Source organism: Episyrphus balteatus, chromosome 1 (assembly GCF_945859705.1).
Source record: "Episyrphus balteatus chromosome 1, idEpiBalt1.1, whole genome shotgun sequence".
Classification (NCBI taxonomy): domain Eukaryota; kingdom Metazoa; phylum Arthropoda; class Insecta; order Diptera; family Syrphidae; genus Episyrphus; species Episyrphus balteatus.
This window is the reverse complement of record NC_079134.1, coordinates 151,422,850-151,440,418: the sequence shown is the minus strand read 5'-3', so window position 1 is coordinate 151,440,418 and position 17,569 is coordinate 151,422,850. Positions and strand designations below refer to the sequence as shown.

General features: G+C 32.8%; 1 protein-coding gene across 2 annotated transcripts in view; it reads left to right on the top strand.

Moving 5' to 3' along the window:
- Window positions 1-17,569, top strand: part of LOC129907274 (semaphorin-2A) — a 293,539-nt gene that overhangs the window by 215,242 nt on the left and 60,728 nt on the right. The gene's annotated exons all lie outside the window — the stretch shown is intronic.

Below are 17,569 nucleotides of genomic sequence, written 5' to 3'. Positions count from 1 at the left end.
TGGTTTAATGCCCCAAGAGCTTATCTGGCTCCTAAACAAGATCTTGATCATTTGCATAATTGCATTGAATACCGCAAGATAGACAAAGATATTTCAGAGAAGGCTCTTGCTAAATTCTCAAACCATTTATGGTATTTGAGTTCAGAGCTGGCAGGTCTGGCGTTCTTTGACCTAACTTTACGAGATGGCGAAAAATTAGAAACGGCCAACATAATTTTGAAAACCAGTGAAACGTAAACCAACAGAATAGTAAATCCAAAGCTACAGACACATGAAAATGAACAATTTGTCACAGCAGGGTTAAAAAATATTGTGAACAAAAAAACATTGAACTTTTTCAGCCGATTGAAAACAGACACAAGTTTTCTCAAAGAACCTCCAAATCTTTGGCCCGAAAACCCGCATTTTAAAGAAGGCTTTAAAAAAGTGCAATAATTTAAAGTCGTAAATGACATGACAGAAAGAGGAGTCAAATTAATAACCGATTTTAATAACCTTTTAACTAAAGATGAGGAACAAAAACAATATGTACTTCAAGTAGTCAGTGAGGGCCGAAAATTGTATCCTGATGCTTCCAAAACTACTTTGTAAATCTCTTGATTAAATTTTTTTAGTATTTACTTCAATAATTATGTATAAGAAATGTAACACGATGTTATTTTTTTTGTTTTTTAGGCCTATGTGAATTGCGTAAAAAAGTTAACATAGTGTAAAATTTTTGACACTATTGAGGTGAATAAAAAAATTTCAGCTGTTAAAAATTTATTGGGCTCTGGGACCTGGTTAAATTTGAGTTAAATTTTTTTTGCAGATGGTTTTGTTTTGTTTTTTTTTTTATTAAAAAGGAGTTTCATAGCAGAAAAGAAGCAGAGAAAAATATTAAACAATACCTAAGCCATACAGCTGAAATTTTTGTGTTCACCTCAATAGTGTCAAAAATTGTACACGGTGTTAACTATTTAACGCAATTCACACACAGCCTTAGAATTCTGTTAAATGTTTCGTTTTTTTTAAATAAAACAGTTTAAAAAAAAGTTTCATTTTAAATCGAGTTTGCACTTCAGCTCTTTTTGAGGTAAGTACTGAAAATTTAAATTGATGACAATATTTTTCGTTTTTAGTAAAACTAAACAAATTTAGCATCTGAATTATGTGTAGCAACACTACCCTTAATTTAATATATAAAAAGTGAAAATAACCCGATTTGTTTGGGAGCTAGAGCTAATTTTCTTCGAAAAACAGTGAAAAAACAGAGATTTTTGATACTTTGGACGAGTGTCGGCACCATTTAGAGTTATCCAATCGAGCTGAAATTTTGGCTATCTAAAAATCTGCAAAGGCGGAACATTTTATGGGGTTCCCCCGACCAAATTTCGAAAATCGATTTCTTGCGGTCACTCTAGTGTACATTTATTTTTACTATTTTGTATTAATTTGTTGATGACATGAGCGGGGAATGAGTTGGAACACAGGGTGTTCTCAATAATTTTAATATTTTTATTTCGAAAATTAATATGACTATAATCAAGCACTTTATTAATGAAATTTTGTGCAGTATTGAATATAACCTGTTTTGGTTGTTTTGAATGAAAATTTATTAGACGTCCAGATGAAGTAGGTTTTTTGAACCAATCGAAGATAATTTTGCCATTGTCCCTTACTGCTTGGACATCGAGATCATCTGGACGTCTAATAAATTTTCATTCAAAACAACCAAAACAGGTTATATTCAACACTATAAAAATTCCTATAACTATACAAGATTTCTTTATAAAACAATTGTTTTTAAATTAATGGATTTTTTATTGCTAAAAAAATATATTCTCACACATATTCAAGTATATTTTGTTGCTATCCTAACCATAATCCCCTATGGCCGCCCTTCTTAGAAACCGGTACCACTGTGCGATGTAACATTGCAATTTATCGAATATAGCACCCTCTAGGGGCTAACTCATGAACTTTGGAAGCGTCTTGCTTGTTCGTGGGTAACAGGCAAGACAAAACGTTTATAATCTGACTAAAACAAAGCCAAAAGAAGGTTTTGACGGTTTGAACGGTATGTTTGTTCATCTGTGTCATCATAACTCCTAAACAACTTATCCCACTTCTACAAATGTGGTATCGTTGTAATCGTATTGTTCGTCCTCTGGTTAAGTGCTATCTGACAATGTATAAAAATGAATATGGCGCCCTCTGGATGCCAAAACGTGAACTTTATGTTTTTTAAAGAAGGCACAGTGACTCTGAAAATACTTTATAACCTGACTACGCTCAGGGAAATAAAGATCTAATTGTTTTTACTAGTAAAAATAAGCGGATTATATATTAAATTAAGCGGATTTTTGCATGGTTTTTTGCCAGCGGACAAATCTTCTTAATTTCTTCAATGCGCAAAATTAATTGAAATCCGCTTAATTTAAGCGGAAAATCATCTTATTTTATGTGAAAACATTTTAATAAAAAAAAAAAAACTAACAGCCGCTGGTGACAATTGAAATGAAGTTCACCTTAAATTAAACAGAATTTATGCGGATTCCACTTATTTTAAGCGGAAATTTTTTTTTTTTTTTTTTTCAAAACGGTTTGATTAAAGGTGAGTATCGTCTTTTTTTAAGGTGCTTTTTTTTCACTGTATGTTTGTTTATCTTTGGTGTCATAGACTTACAAGAAAAAAAAATAGCCTTAATTAAGTGACACGTAGTATAAGTGACCGAATTTTCCGCCAAAGGTCGATTGAGTTTGAGTTTTGTGAGGTTGGGTACACTGAGCCAAAAAACAACATAAAATCAATCTAAACCACTTTGAATCAATGGAAAATCACTACATTTTTAGCCTAAAGTGGAAAATGATTGAATCAAAGTAGCACACTTTAAATCAAAGTTGTTCACACATTAAATCAAAGTTGTTCACACATTAAATCAAAGTTGTTCACACATTAAAAAAATAAAAAAAGTAAAATTGGCATCCGCTGGGGATCGAACCTGCTATACCTGGGTTGACAAGCTTGTGCTTTACCACTGTGCCATCTCATTTATAAAAATTGATGTGACAAACTGTAAGTTAAGCATAGGACGACTTTTTAGAAAATTAATGAATATATTTTTCACCATTGATTCAATGTAGAACGGATTAAAAATTACTATGCGTTTTTTCTCTGGGTGTAGAACTTTCTGAAATGTAATTGGGTGGCAACATTTGCTAACAAAAAAACACACTCACATATCCTGGGGATATTTTTTTTTTTTAACAATAATCCGAAAATCGTGTAGAGATTAAAATCGGTTGAATATGCACTCACTCTCTAGTTGAGAGATGGCTGTTAATATTGTGTCTTTCAGAATTTTTTTGGTTTTGTTTTTGTTTCTATTGCTTGGTGGTATTTCCCATTGGATCGTATAGTGAATTGCAATTGTATTCGTTTTAATATTCATACAACAACAAAAAATCTAAAAAAAAAAGCAGAAAAAAACGTCCATTGTTTAGTTGATTTATATTTTTGCAATGCTGATACGCGACGATGCTATAGCAAGGGTTGTATGTTGGAGTAAGAGATTAGTTTAATTCCCCCAGAGTGCCCGGGTGGTATAGTTTAGTTGATATGGTTAACAGGAATAAAAAAAAAAAACTATATTTTATCATATTTCTATCCTATTTTCTGCCTCTAATGAAATTTTATAAATTTTTTTTTCTATAAAATTGAAAAAACAAATGGAGAAAAAATAATAATAAAATTTTCTATTCAATAAAATTCAATTGTTCTCGTTAGCGCATTAACAATGAATTATTATTATCCATTGTTATGATGATGTTTTGTATTTTTTTTTTTTTATTTTATTTTCTCTCTTTTTTTGCATATAATCTACATATGGATACTATTTTGGCAATTAAATTGATATTTAAGTATATAGTCGAGTGGAGACAAGTGGATATTGTATTTTGAAATATACCTATTTTATATTGAAAATCACGAGGTTTGAGTTGATTTATATGAGTGCTTGTATAGTTTTAAAATTGATTGCAGAACTGAGGATTAAAAATCTATTTATATTGAATATTAAAGGATTAAGTAGAAAGTAGCAATGAATTTATTTATGATGTGTGTGTGTGGTAGGATTATATAAAGAACACTTAATAAATTTTATTGAAAATATTAAAACAGATAATACTGTTGAGATACATTGTTGTTTTATTTTTTTTTGTATATAAATGTATATTCTATCATACATCGAGTGGCTTATGAATATTTTTGAACTTGTCTATTGATAAACGATTAGCTGGATATTTATAATTCGTTTTTTTTTTTAAGTACTTTAGTTGCAATACTGTTGCAATACACTTAATTTTCTAATCAATTTATTCGGAAAGTGTGTAAAAATTAAGGGCAAAAGAGTCATTCCGGGTAAAGTTAGCTAAATCAGTTTGTGACTTTTATTTAAAAAAAAAAAAAATATTTTAAGCAGCATTTTTGGTTTTAAAATACATTTTTACTTAAAATTTAAGCATTTATAAAAAGTATTTAAATTACCACGTAGCTATTTAACAGTCAAAAATTTTGCCACCGCGTGAAATTATTCCATATATTTTGAACCCTTTATTTTGGGGGGTCAGACATACCTAATTTTTTTTTCAGAAGAAGAATAACTAAACTATACATAAATAGTACAGGTAAAATAGTACATAAAATCAAGAAATAAAAAAAAATTGTTACACTCATGAAAATTGGCAAATGGTTTGCTTTTGGGATAAGAACCAAGTACAAAAAAAAGTCTATAAAAAAATAGTTGAGTGGAAGGGTCTTTCTTCGCGGACAAGAGGGAGGGTGTGAAGGTCAAAAACATACTGAAAAAAAATTGTTTGTCGAATATCATCATATGACACATGTTTTCAAGGTATTTTTTTGATGCTGAATCTAATGACATAAAAATAAAGTCAATACGATTGCTCTAAGAAAAGTTATTGTCGATTAAAAACAAGGGTGCTTGTTTTTTTATTACAACATGTAAATTATAACCGAAACCCATGTGAAAAGCATGCTACACTGATAAAATTCGGAATGAAGGTTTTAGATAAAGCAGGGACAAAGGATTCATAAAATTCTTAAAATTATTTTTGGTGAAAGGGTGTTTTTTTGGTGGGTTGATTTGTGTGTGAGAATTTTTAAAACTTGGTGAAAAAGGTTTGTTTGGTACAAGAATCTTAATTCCATAAAGTGTACAAATATTTCTTGAGTAAAAGGGTGTTTTTTTTTTTTAAGATATGATGAAATTCGGAATTTACCACAAAAACTGGGAAAAAATTGTTACACCAATGAAAATTGGTAAAAATTTTTCATTTATAACAGAACAAATATTTTAGGATAGAGGGTTTTTTTTTTGTTAAATAGGGACAAATCCGCGATAAGTCCGATAAAATCAATGGTATAAATGGTACCCTTACGAAATTCATTAAATATGTTCTCTTTCCCATGGGAATTACTAATAATGTTAGTATATACATTTTTTTTATGTGAAAGGTTGTTTTTTTTTTTAGAAGTAAACAAAATATGGTTATATTTGAAAAAGTGTGTTGGATAGAGTCATATTAGTGGTACCCTATTGAAATTTAGCAATTTTCTTAATTTTAAGATAAGAAACAAGAATCTAAAGTGTCTATAAAAATATCATAGTTAAAAGGGTGTTTTTTTTTAAGTGAAAACAAAAATGATGGGTCATCCTAATGAAATTTAGTAAAAAAACAGAGCAAGAATAAAGAGTTTTCATAAACAAAATGTTGGTGAAAGGGTGTTTTTTTCGAAGAGACAGTAAAATCTTCAATTGGTCCCAAAAAGCCAATGATTAGCGTAAAACGTGTAAGAACTAATCTATAAATGTTTAATTTGTCATCAAAACCATAAATAAAATGAATCATATGGCTATTTAAATTAAGTTTATCCGGTGCCGTGAAATAACGCCGAGCGAAATAACGCCGAATTCCAAAATTCGGCGTTATTTCACTTTACAAAAGCGAAATAACGCCGAATTTCAACATTCGGTCTTATTTCACAATGATAAAGTGAAATTACGCCGATTCGGCGTTATTTCACTTTTTCAGTGAGGAAAATCTTGCTAAGTGGAGCTTAGGAAAAATTTCTATGTAACCACCTGCAGTCAGTTTGGTATTGAAATGCCATATTTTTGGCACAGGGACATAAGGCCCATGGAATAACAGCCACTATTATTGTGGGGCTTACATCCCGCTTGAGTGAGACATAAGTTCCAAATTAAATGTGGGGCTTATGTCAAACTCAGGTTGGACAAAAGACCCACAAATAAAGGATGGGCGTTATGTCTCACTAACAAAGAATTTACAAATTATAAAATTATCTCCCAACTGAATAACTGTATTTGGGATAGTTACATAATTCGATTTTGCACTTATGTCCCACCTTATTGGCAAATAAGCCGATTCAATAGTGTATCCAATCAAGGGGATTGCAGCAGAGCAGCATGCTCTCAGCCTCCAAAAATATTTCACTGTTTATAAACCTAAGTATCTTGGGTTTTATTGTTTTATTTATGTGTATACCAAACAACAAAGATATGTTTGTGTTATAACTTGGCAAACGCGAAGAGAAAAATAAATTCTTACATAAGAATCTATTTAATTTTTGGAACCCAAACGCGAAGCGGAAAAAAATTTTGCCCACGGGAGAATCAATTTTGAGGTGTGAAAATAAAAATTCGCGCGAATTTTTATTTTCACACCTCAAAATTGATTCTCCCGTGGGCAAACGCGAAGCGGAAAAAAATTTTGCCCACGGGAGAATCAATTTTGAGGTGTGAAAATAAAAATTCGCGCGAATTTTTATTTTCACACCTCAAAATTGATTCTCCCGTGGGCAAAATTTTTTTCCGCTTCGCGTTTGGGTTCCAAAAATTAAATAGATTCTCATGTAAGAAATTTGTGTCCGCTTTGCTTTCCACCAATTAAAACAGGTGGGATCTATTTGTTTCTTATCATTATTTTATTCAAAGTTTCTTTTGCATTTAAAGACTCTGGAACAAAACGCGAATAAAATATACCAAAGTTATAATTGTTCATTATTGTTTTATATTTCGAAAAGCGTGGGGCTTATGTCCCACTTAAATGAAAAATATATGGAGCTTATGTCCCACTCAAGTGGGATATAATTCTTAAATTAAATGTCAACCCACTCAAGTGGAACATAACTCCCATAAATAAAAAGTGGGTGCTATATCCCTGGGCCTTTTGTCCCTGCGACATGTTTTTGTACCTTCTTGAGACTAATCTGTTAATGAATAAATAAGAGGCACATAAGACAAAAAACTTTTTTGGAACCTATACCTCGCTTGGATGGACATAAGTCCCAAATTGGTATTGGGGCCATTCTGCCTTAATAAATTAGGGCCTTATATGCCTTTGAAAATAAAAAAGGTTAGAATTTTAATATACTGGTTAACTTAGGTCCACTTCTATGCTCACATTTCTAGCATTCGGCCTTATTTCTCACTTGGGACTCGGCGTTATTTCACTTTGACAAAGCGCAATAAGGCCGAATGTTGAAATTCGGCGTTATTTCGCTTTTGTAAAGTGAAATAACGCCGAATTTTGGAATTCGGCGTTATTTCGCTCGGCGTTATTTCACGGCACCTTATCCGGTGCCGTGAAATAACGCCGAGCGAAATAACGCCGAATTCCAAAATTCGGCGTTATTTCACTTTACAAAAGCGAAATAACGCCGAATTTCAACATTCGGTCTTATTTCACAATGATAAAGTGAAATTACGCCGATTCGGCGTTATTTCACTTTTTCAGTGAGGAAAATCTTGCTAAGTGGAGCTTAGGAAAAATTTCTATGTAACCACCTGCAGTCAGTTTGGTATTGAAATGCCATATTTTTGGCACAGGGACATAAGGCCCATGGAATAACAGCCACTATTATTGTGGGGCTTACATCCCGCTTGAGTGAGACATAAGTTCCAAATTAAATGTGGGGCTTATGTCAAACTCAGGTTGGACAAAAGACCCACAAATAAAGGATGGGCGTTATGTCTCACTAACAAAGAATTTACAAATTATAAAATTATCTCCCAACTGAATAACTGTATTTGGGATAGTTACATAATTCGATTTTGCACTTATGTCCCACCTTATTGGCAAATAAGCCGATTCAATAGTGTATCCAATCAAGGGGATTGCAGCAGAGCAGCATGCTCTCAGCCTCCAAAAATATTTCACTGTTTATAAACCTAAGTATCTTGGGTTTTATTGTTTTATTTATGTGTATACCAAACAACAAAGATATGTTTGTGTTATAACTTGGCAAACGCGAAGAGAAAAATAAATTCTTACATAAGAATCTATTTAATTTTTGGAACCCAAACGCGAAGCGGAAAAAAATTTTGCCCACGGGAGAATCAATTTTGAGGTGTGAAAATAAAAATTCGCGCGAATTTTTATTTTCACACCTCAAAATTGATTCTCCCGTGGGCAAACGCGAAGCGGAAAAAAATTTTGCCCACGGGAGAATCAATTTTGAGGTGTGAAAATAAAAATTCGCGCGAATTTTTATTTTCACACCTCAAAATTGATTCTCCCGTGGGCAAAATTTTTTTCCGCTTCGCGTTTGGGTTCCAAAAATTAAATAGATTCTCATGTAAGAAATTTGTGTCCGCTTTGCTTTCCACCAATTAAAACAGGTGGGATCTATTTGTTTCTTATCATTATTTTATTCAAAGTTTCTTTTGCATTTAAAGACTCTGGAACAAAACGCGAATAAAATATACCAAAGTTATAATTGTTCATTATTGTTTTATATTTCGAAAAGCGTGGGGCTTATGTCCCACTTAAATGAAAAATATATGGAGCTTATGTCCCACTCAAGTGGGATATAATTCTTAAATTAAATGTCAACCCACTCAAGTGGAACATAACTCCCATAAATAAAAAGTGGGTGCTATATCCCTGGGCCTTTTGTCCCTGCGACATGTTTTTGTACCTTCTTGAGACTAATCTGTTAATGAATAAATAAGAGGCACATAAGACAAAAAACTTTTTTGGAACCTATACCTCGCTTGGATGGACATAAGTCCCAAATTGGTATTGGGGCCATTCTGCCTTAATAAATTAGGGCCTTATATGCCTTTGAAAATAAAAAAGGTTAGAATTTTAATATACTGGTTAACTTAGGTCCACTTCTATGCTCACATTTCTAGCATTCGGCCTTATTTCTCACTTGGGACTCGGCGTTATTTCACTTTGACAAAGCGCAATAAGGCCGAATGTTGAAATTCGGCGTTATTTCGCTTTTGTAAAGTGAAATAACGCCGAATTTTGGAATTCGGCGTTATTTCGCTCGGCGTTATTTCACGGCACCTTGGTGCCGTGAAATAACGCCGAGCGAAATAACGCCGAATTCCAAAATTCGGCGTTATTTCACTTTACAAAAGCGAAATAACGCCGAATTTCAACATTCGGTCTTATTTCACAATGATAAAGTGAAATTACGCCGATTCGGCGTTATTTCACTTTTTCAGTGAGGAAAATCTTGCTAAGTGGAGCTTAGGAAAAATTTCTATGTAACCACCTGCAGTCAGTTTGGTATTGAAATGCCATATTTTTGGCACAGGGACATAAGGCCCATGGAATAACAGCCACTATTATTGTGGGGCTTACATCCCGCTTGAGTGAGACATAAGTTCCAAATTAAATGTGGGGCTTATGTCAAACTCAGGTTGGACAAAAGACCCACAAATAAAGGATGGGCGTTATGTCTCACTAACAAAGAATTTACAAATTATAAAATTATCTCCCAACTGAATAACTGTATTTGGGATAGTTACATAATTCGATTTTGCACTTATGTCCCACCTTATTGGCAAATAAGCCGATTCAATAGTGTATCCAATCAAGGGGATTGCAGCAGAGCAGCATGCTCTCAGCCTCCAAAAATATTTCACTGTTTATAAACCTAAGTATCTTGGGTTTTATTGTTTTATTTATGTGTATACCAAACAACAAAGATATGTTTGTGTTATAACTTGGCAAACGCGAAGAGAAAAATAAATTCTTACATAAGAATCTATTTAATTTTTGGAACCCAAACGCGAAGCGGAAAAAAATTTTGCCCACGGGAGAATCAATTTTGAGGTGTGAAAATAAAAATTCGCGCGAATTTTTATTTTCACACCTCAAAATTGATTCTCCCGTGGGCAAACGCGAAGCGGAAAAAAATTTTGCCCACGGGAGAATCAATTTTGAGGTGTGAAAATAAAAATTCGCGCGAATTTTTATTTTCACACCTCAAAATTGATTCTCCCGTGGGCAAAATTTTTTTCCGCTTCGCGTTTGGGTTCCAAAAATTAAATAGATTCTCATGTAAGAAATTTGTGTCCGCTTTGCTTTCCACCAATTAAAACAGGTGGGATCTATTTGTTTCTTATCATTATTTTATTCAAAGTTTCTTTTGCATTTAAAGACTCTGGAACAAAACGCGAATAAAATATACCAAAGTTATAATTGTTCATTATTGTTTTATATTTCGAAAAGCGTGGGGCTTATGTCCCACTTAAATGAAAAATATATGGAGCTTATGTCCCACTCAAGTGGGATATAATTCTTAAATTAAATGTCAACCCACTCAAGTGGAACATAACTCCCATAAATAAAAAGTGGGTGCTATATCCCTGGGCCTTTTGTCCCTGCGACATGTTTTTGTACCTTCTTGAGACTAATCTGTTAATGAATAAATAAGAGGCACATAAGACAAAAAACTTTTTTGGAACCTATACCTCGCTTGGATGGACATAAGTCCCAAATTGGTATTGGGGCCATTCTGCCTTAATAAATTAGGGCCTTATATGCCTTTGAAAATAAAAAAGGTTAGAATTTTAATATACTGGTTAACTTAGGTCCACTTCTATGCTCACATTTCTAGCATTCGGCCTTATTTCTCACTTGGGACTCGGCGTTATTTCACTTTGACAAAGCGCAATAAGGCCGAATGTTGAAATTCGGCGTTATTTCGCTTTTGTAAAGTGAAATAACGCCGAATTTTGGAATTCGGCGTTATTTCGCTCGGCGTTATTTCACGGCACCAGTTTATCCATGTATAATATTTATTTATATTTAATAACATAGTCATTGTATAAGGTTAGGCCCCCTCTGTGCCAGCAAAATTTAAAAAAAAAATAAAGATGCATATTAGGGTGGGTCAAAAAAATCGAAATTCTTTATTTTTTTTTTTGATTTTGTACTCTGAAAAATCGATTGCTAGACCCTTCTAAAATATACACACCAAATATGAGCTCTTTATACATTTTCACCACAAGCTTCTCCTAAAAAAAATTATATTTTATAAATCGACTTTTTAGCAAATTTCTTTACATATTCTTGTAGGACATTGAACACTCTACAAAATAGGCCTTGTTACACTTTTTTCGTTTACCTAACCATTTAATAGATGTTTGAGGTCCAAAATTCGAGAAAATCTTTAAAAATTCGTTTTTTGTTCTTAATTTTGTAACAAATTGAAAAATTATAATAATCAAACATGCAAGACATATTCTTCTTGGAAATAGATTGTTCCACAAAAAAGGTCTTGTTAACTTTTTTATTTATCTAACCAATTGAAAGATATTCGAGGTCAAAGTTAAAAAAAAAAAAATTATAAAAAACATTTTTTACTTTTTAAAATTTTTTAATTCACTGAAAATTCATTATTTTCAAATAAGCAAAATGTATTCTTGTGGGAGCTTAAACGTTCTACAAAAAATTCATTGGCATCAAATTAATTGCTTTAATCGTTTAGAAGATATTCGTATCCAAACCAATGCCCACTGATTTCAATAATTTTCTTATGGCTCGTATGCATTGCGATTTGGATACGATTTTGAGTGAAGGTAAAACCCACTTAAATACATATTTGATAGCTGTCTGATTCAGGTTTCTTCGAGTGGACTCGACTCGACAAAGAACATAATTATTGTGAGCATTCATCAATTGCGGACAATTTTTTAACTGGAGAATATTTAGTAATTTTCCTAAGATGCGCTGCAAAACTGGCTTCGAGTTTATTAAAAAACATTCTTAGTTCATATCTCAAACCAACCCAGCTGATATCCCCACAAATTTACAAATTAAAAAAAAAAAAGTACGCATACGCCCGAGTGTACATAACTTTTTAGTATCTATAATGCTGAAGGCTAGAGACTATTTCAAATCTTAAATCAAAACAAATGACATCAAAATAAAGAAAATGTCCTTTTGTATTACATTATAAAGCCTTTTTCAAACATCAACAAAAGCCTATTGTTGTGTATTCTTTGAAAAGAAAAAAAAACTCTCCCAAAAATGTGTCTGCGTATTTGCACCTCTCTCTCTCTGTGGAACAAGAATACTTATTGTCACAAAATACTCTTATATCCCTTCTATATTTCGAGAAAACACATTTCAATTATCATTCCGATTCCGTTTTACCAGACATAAAATGTTGTAATGTTTCATTTTAGTCCATTTGTCCATGATGCGTATGAAAATATAGGAGGAGGGGCTCCCAACTACTCCAATGGATATAAAATACAATCCTTTAACATCACAGAGGACAAAAACACACCCTCTATATAGACCTAATTGTTGTCCAACACAATGCACACTGGAAGATTTATCAATCATCCCAGAGCGAGTTTAGTGCAGTCTCAGGGTGCAATTGCAATGTTTTTGTTTTGTGACAATAGCCACGCATTCATAGACACATATCTTTTATTATACATACATTTGCATTTCTCTTCTCTCTTTCCCTAAGGTCCTCTTTTATACACACAAATAGATATCCCTTGGACTAAAAACTCTCGTTGCATTTCAAAACAAAACAAAAGCAAGCAAAATTCCATTGCGTCGCAACATTCAATCCCACAAGATAGATTACGCACACAAAATACATTCCGAAAATTCCTTGGCCATATAAAACGAATGACTTTTGGGACAGCATTCACAAGCCCATATAATCACGCACCGTAAATGACATGGCCAACCACATAAAACGGGCTATTTCCAACCCATCACTCCACCGACCTACACCGACCGACCGACGACATCAGAGTTACCATGTGTGCTGCCTGCCTGAATGTCCTGGCATCAAAACATACAACAAAAAAAAAAAATTAAAAAAAAACTAAGAATACAATCGAAAACTCTATGCATTCCCAAGGGTAATTGCAAAATGGAATACAGGACAAAAATTGCAATGCACTCCTGCGTCCTGCCAACCAACAACACTATACGAAACGACTCTAACCAACCCGACCTTTGTGCCACCAATCACCCAGCCAACCCATTTTCATGGCTATCATCATCGTCAGCAACACATCACGTCCGTTTGTCAACTTGAATGGATTACCTAACAAAATCCCAGGACGAATAATAAAAAAAAAAAAAAATACCTACCACAAGTTCTAAGGACAACGATGACGACTACGACGACGACGACAACGACAACTATACAACGCCCAGCCGAGCAGAGTTGAGTTTGAGTTTTACAAAATAAAACAAAACAAAACGTAACACATAACCATCAGCACTTCCTGTTGGCATTGTAATGCATGTCAAGGATTTTTACCACACACACACACACACTCGTATTACAGACAGACATTAGCTGCGATGTCCTTTCTTTGTATACTATATGAACCCAAAGGCCATGTTATGTGAATGAACTTGCTGTCTGCTTTGGCCTGCCATGCTTCATCAGGACCAGGACATGGGCGCAAGGCTCTGGGACAAACACACAGAGTGCATTCGTATATGCAAATGAAAGTCCTGTTTCTGGTTGTTTCTTGCTTCGAAGGATACAAAAAAATAACTACACTGCTAACTGGTATAAGGAAAAACTTTTGCTCACATTTTCAATTCTGCAAAGATAGGATAATGGCAAGCATATTCCAATCCTCCTCGAGAGTTCTTCTTCTTCATTCCGAAGGATATGTGTTTTCGGATGCGATAGAGACGAGTGAGTGTGTGTGAATTGGGTTTTGCATCGGAGAGGTATGTTGTTAAGGAAATCGTAAAACTACACAAAAGTGCACCACGACGACGAGTCTCCAAACAAGGAAGGTTGCATTTTTCGGTTTAGAAAAAGTCTTATGCTCTTAGTCTCATCAAAACCAAAATACCATAAACTGGGCTTTAGGAGATTCACAATAGAAGAAAGAAGATTCTCAACGCACAACAGCAGACGACACACAAGAAATGACGTGACATATTCCGACATTGTGGGTGTTCTGGTGCGGTGAACTATTGGTGTTCGTAAGTGTTCCAATGTCAAGTTTATGGCATGGCGTTACAACAGCAAACTGGCAAACATACTCGGTATCAAGGGAAATATGGTCTTGATGGTGAATAGAACAGAATATGGAAATATATGAAAGGCTAGACCTAAAGTACAATAAAAACAAAAGGCAAGTGAAGTAATTTTTTGAGAAAACTCATTAAAATAGAGAACCACATTTTGAAATCTGTTGTTTTTTTTGATATTTTTTAAGGATGATTTGAATCAAATGAATAAAGAAAATATTTAAGATAACTTTATACTAAGGTGCACACGTGGAAATATTTGAAGAATTTTTCCCAAAGACTATAGTACAATTTCCCGGCTATATTAATTAACTTAAAAGTTCATTGCTCAGTGAAAAGAAAGGTCAAGAGACTTCAATAAATGGTTAATAAGAAGTTTATGAATTGTTTATAAATTTTCAAACACGTCAAGTTTCAAAAATGGTCCATCCCTCAGTAAAAACAAGTAAATCCTTAATCGTCATGGTGGTGTATGAGTAACTTTTTTTTTAACAAAGAAACTTTAAAATGTGTTCTTATTTTGAAAACGTAACGTCAATGAGTATGTAAAATATCAACTTCTTTTAGAAAACAACAATCAACAAAATTAAAAAAACAAGAAGGTCTTCATGAGGCAAAAAGAATGACCTTAAGACCTCCTTTAAGATTCGAATTTATGAAAGAGAAAAGTCTTTATGACGTATAAGGACTTCAGGTTGAAAAAAATATGACCTTAAGACCTCATTTAAGATGCGAATATATGAAACAAAAAAGTCTTCATCACAAATTAGGGCTTCACAAAGCAAAAAACATGACCTCAAGACCTCTTTTAAGATGCGAATTTATGAAAGAAAAAAGTCTTCATGACGTATAAGGACTTCACGTTGAAAAAAATATGACCTTAAGACTTCATTTATGATGCAAATATATGAAACAAAAAAGTCTTCATCACAAATTAGGGCTTCACAAAGCAAAAAACATGACCTCAAGACCTCTTTTAAGATGCGAATTTATGAAAGAAAAAAGTCTTCATGACGTATAAGGACTTCACGTTGAAAAAAATATGACCTTAAGACTTCATTTATGATGCAAATATATGAAACAAAAAAGTCTTCATCACAAATTAGGGCTTCACAAAGCAAAAAACATGACCTCAAGACCTCTTTTAAGATGCGAATTTATGAAAGAAAAAAGTCTTCATGACGTATAAGGACTTCACGTTGAAAAAAATATGACCTTAAGACTTCATTTATGATGCAAATATATGAAACAAAAAAGTCTTCATCACAAATTAGGGCTTCACAAAGCAAAAAACATGACCTCAAGACCTCTTTTAAGATGCGAATTTATGAAAGAAAAAAGTCTTCATGACGTATAAGGACTTCACGTTGAAAAAAATATGACCTTAAGACTTCATTTATGATGCAAATATATGAAACAAAAAAGTCTTCATCACAAATTAGGGCTTCACAAAGCAAAAAACATGACCTCAAGACCTCTTTTAAGATGCGAATTTATGAAAGAAAAAAGTCTTCATGACGTATAAGGACTTCACGTTGAAAAAAATATGACCTTAAGACTTCATTTATGATGCAAATATATGAAACAAAAAAGTCTTCATCACAAATTAGGGCTTCACAAAGCAAAAAACATGACCTCAAGACCTCTTTTAAGATGCGAATTTATGAAAGAAAAAAGTCTTCATGACGTATAAGGACTTCACGTTGAAAAAAATATGACCTTAAGACTTCATTTATGATGCGAATATATGAAACAAAAAAGTCTTCATAACAAATTAGGGCTTAACAAAGCAAAAAAACGGGAGCGGGTCATAATTCTGCTTGTCAAAATTCTGTACGACAAAATTCTGTGTTGTCAAAATACTGTAATACCATAATTCTGTACGTCATTATACTGTAAATACAAAATTCTGTACGTCAAAATACTGTATGAACAAAATACTGACATGCAAAATTCTGTTTTGTAAAATTCTGTACGGCAAAATACTGTATATCAAAATTCTGTAAAAATGCTGTAAAAATGCGCACTTTTTTACATTATCAAAACGATATTTTTTTACAGCATTTTTACAGAATTTTGATTTACAGAATTTTGATGTACAGAATTTTGAAATACAGTATTTTGACCAACCAGAATTTTGCTATACAGAATTTTGACTTTCAGAATTTTGTTCCTACAGCATTTTGCACATACAGAATTTTGACATACAGTATTTTGGCATACAGTATTTTGAATACAGAATTTTGCAACATACAGAATTTCGACCCCAACCCCAAAAAAACATGACCTCAAGACCTCTTTTAAGATGCGAATATATGAAAGAAAAAAGTCTTCATTACAAATTAGGGCTTCAAGGCAAAAAAAAATATGGCCTTAAGACCTCTTTTAAGATGCGAATATACGAAAGAAAAAAGTCTTCATCACAAATAAGGACTTAACAAAGCAAAAAAAACATGACCTCAAGACCTCTTTTAAGATGCGAATATATGAAACAAAAAGTCTTCATAACAAATTAGGGCTTAACAAAGCAAAAAAACATGACCTCAAGACCTCTTTTAAGATGCGAATTTATGAAAGAAAAAAGTCTTTATGAATAAGGACTTCACCAAGCAAAAAGTATGGCCTTAAGACCTCTTTTAAAATGCGAATTTATGAAAGAAAAAAATCTTCATGACGAATTAGAACTTCACGAAGCAAATAGTATGACTCCGAAGACGCGAATTTTTGAGAGATTTTGAGTTAACCAAGGTTAACCCCTTGCCGAAAAAATGTGTTTTAAAAAATTTCATCCAAATTTATCGAGAAAGATATCAAAAGAATAGTCTGCTCTCAAGGGTAATTTTTGATTAGGGATATTTATCTCATCCGTAAACAAAAAAACTTCTGCATATGACCATTTCTTGCTTGATTTATGAATCTTCAATTTCAGTTTTTATTTGTTGTGTTATAAAAAAATATCTATTCCGTTGAGAAAGGTAACAAAAAATTCTTATTACCGCCGTTTTCTTACAGAAATGGGTCAAAAAATTGTTTTTAAAACCGAAGTTTTAGTAAAAAATTGTTCTTTTTAGCTTTTTGTAAAAATAGTTCTTAAAAATACATTTCTTCGTGCAAATTTCAGAAATGCAAAAGTAAAAAAAAACACAAAACGTTTTTTTTTTGCTTAATATTTCTTATTTAACTTAACAATTTTTTTAATTTAACATGAAACCCACTC